General features: G+C 30.6%; 1 long non-coding RNA gene across 1 annotated transcript; it reads left to right on the forward strand.

The window, feature by feature from the left end:
- The first annotated feature begins 415 nt into the window (after positions 1-415).
- On the forward strand, positions 416-3,059 carry LOC140432328 (uncharacterized). The gene is made up of 2 exons (XR_011949797.1): positions 416-919; positions 1,299-3,059. It is a non-coding gene; the product is annotated as an uncharacterized lncRNA (long non-coding RNA).
- The last annotated feature ends 256 nt before the right edge of the window (positions 3,060-3,315 follow it).

The raw sequence follows: 3,315 nt of genomic DNA on the forward strand, positions 1-3,315 counted from the left end.
GTCTTTGACCACTAAGAAGTCTCCAGAGTTAACGTAAGTTTTTGTTGTTTTATCAGATGCCAACACTAACTCCTTGTCATTTGTTTGGAGAGAGTTTTCTGAAGTACTAGATTCTCGTTCTCGCTGTTAAGTGCGACTGGACATTTATTTTGAACTCCTGATGGTTCTGCTTAAGTTTTAAACTTTTCTTTTTCTAAATCTGTTGCCACAACACTTTTTCGCGGTTCAACATTCATTTTTGTATTTTTTTCTTTTGTCTCTGAGTATCAGACTTAATGTCTTCAAAAGTTCTTTGAAAGTGTCATCAATCCCTTCCATGCGAAAATAATCGGACAAAGGTGTTGGTATTCCTGATTGGTTGGTATTATCGTTGTTTGAGTTTGGCAGCATCCATAGTACATAAAAAGAAATAGTAGTGCAAGAGAGATAGGGCAGCGGGGAAGTTTGTTTGGACGATTCCAGTCGTACGTAATGGCGGCGGCGCTACAGTTACTCTAGGTGGGGGTATGAGACGCATGTGCCGTGGAAGAATTGAAGTTGAAGAATGAAGGTTGGTGTTGTGTTGGTTTGTTGGTATTGTATTATTTGTATTGTACGCCATTGAAATATTGCAAGTTGAATTTTGTTTTGTTTTGTCTTTGTTGTAATCATCTTATTGATTGTTGATGATTGTTGATCGTTAAAATGGAACAAAATAAAAGAAAAGAAAAAGCCAACCATGTTGTGTTCCTGGTTGTAAGGACCACACAAGCAGTAGATTTCGTTTTCCAAATCCGAAAAATGAAATGGACACGTTGGAATGGTTGAAAGTAATTAAGAGAGGAGTATTAAACAATTACCTCTTACTGTTTACAATAAATTTCGTGTTTGCTCTAGACATTTTACAGACGAAGATAAAGTGGATTTTTACCAGCAATAGGTAAGCACTGTACCTCATAGCAAATGTTTGTTAGCAAACTTAAATTAAATAATATTTTGTATGTTTAAACTGTTATTGTTTAAATTAATGTTAATCCTATCATATGAATCTTACTTACATATTTTAAAATCATCAAAACTTATAAATCTAATTGTACTTAATTGTATTCCGCAAATATGACTTTGATTTTTAATATAAGTATTATGAATATTAATTGTAGTTAATTATTATAAATTTTGATGGGCCTTCTGGGCAACATATTATTTGGGTTCATTTCTGATGATGATAAAGATCAAGATATCTAGTACTTGTTTATTTATTAGTCCAACAGATTTATTTATTGGTTATGTTCTGTTAAAATATTGTATTTAAATTTCAGGCTCTCAGAATGCAGCAGATATTGAAGAAGAAGAAACTCAAACTATAAGGTTTATTGACGTACATGGTAATATCAAATATTCTATATTCTTTGGTAATATATTATAAAAATATGTCTTTACATTTTTCATTCAGTAAGTGTGCCAGATGCTATAACCACTTTTAAAGCTTTGCTTGTAAATAATTTTATATCTTTTCATTCACCTGAAAGCAATTGTGAAAATGATGTTAGTGAGGGAGCATTAGATGCATTAGGTTTTTTTTAACAGGTGAGGTATTACCAGGTTGTAAACCTTTGGCACCTGAAGTGAATGTTTCACTTCCTCTTTCAGTTTCAAATGTTATGAGAACTCAGGTGGGAAGGTGTACTGTAACCTATGTTGCAGGATATGTAGCAAAGAAAGTATTGAAGGTTTCCTGTGAGCAATGTAAATATAATATGTTATTTAGAGTAAAGAAAGAGGATACAGATTTCATTGAAATTGAATTGTTTAAATTTTTCCCCATTCAACTGTAAAATCCATTCAAATACAGGTATAAATATATGTAAATTTATTGTTAGACTTTCTCTGTATATGTGGTGTAAAAGTGTAAATGCAATTGTAAATGGCAGAGACCAGAAGTTTATTAACTTACTTAAAAATAAACCAGACTACACTATGATAGATCCTATGAAATTAGTAGCTCACAGAAAATATGAAAGTAGGAGAAAACAATTTTGTAAGTACAGGTCATAAGTGTAATTAAATTATTTCCAGTATAAAACTGTACAATTTGTATGTTATTCATTCTTGTTTACAGTTTCATATTTCCATTTTGTTGTAAACAAATAAAATTGTGTTTTCTATTTACTGGACTCATATGGAATCTTTAAAATTCTTTTTATTGTTTTACATATATCTTCATCATCAAACATTTTCCATCTGCTCCTGAATCTAGGTCTTTCACAATTGCTTTCATCTGTATCTACCTTGTCTTATAGAACAAGGGTGAACAGTTTGGGAGAAATGCTATGTCCTTGTCTCGCTCCCTATTGTAGTACATAGTTACATATTTTACTTTAATTATACATAATCACATATTTTCCTTTTATTATACATAGTTACATATTTTACTTTAATTATACTTAGTTACAAATTCATGAAATTCAAAGAAATTGCATATAATTTGTGAACACTGTGTATTTAAAAATTCTCCTTTGATATTTTACTCATAAACATAGTTTATTTTTTATTTATATATGTTTGTGTGTAAAATACATTAGATACATAATAAATCTCTAACATATACATACACACACACACATATATATATATATATATATATATATATATATATATATATATATATATATATATATATATATATATACACAAACATACAAATAGCATAGCAAGACTAAAGAGCCTCATGCTGCTCTGCACTATTCAGTAAATATATAGATGAAACTAGCCTCCCATAGCACATCAGCGTGGTATGGGGGGGAGGGTGAGGAAAGCCTGGGGAGCATTGGGGCTCGAAGGAGTGGTCCCTAATTTACTAGGACCAATCTTTCTCACCTCAATGAATTGTATGCCTGAATGTCCATATGGGTATGCAAGTCTCCGCAGGTAGGGCTTACTTAAGTTCAGAATGGAGCCTAGTTTCGTGGATACAGGTGAAGACCACCACAATGGCAGTGATGACGATCTTTATAATTTATTATATCTCTGTGATTCCTCAAATTTTATAAATTACAGAAATAAATAAATTTTTAAGAATATCTGTTTTTTATGTTGATGTTTTAATGTAATGGAAAACAGATATAGTCACAAAATAATAAATAAAAACTTTTCCTGTGCCAAAACATATGTCTCTATCTGATATGTTATACATTTATGGTATACAAAATTGCATAAGTGTATACTACATTTTTGGACAGAGAATATATTTTGGCATAGAATAAGTTTTTATTTATTATTTTATGACTATATTTGTTTTCTATATAATATTCGGAACATTTTGAATTTCCCGCCTAA

Source organism: Diabrotica undecimpunctata, chromosome 1 (genome assembly GCF_040954645.1).
Source record: "Diabrotica undecimpunctata isolate CICGRU chromosome 1, icDiaUnde3, whole genome shotgun sequence".
NCBI lineage: Eukaryota > Metazoa > Arthropoda > Insecta > Coleoptera > Chrysomelidae > Diabrotica > Diabrotica undecimpunctata.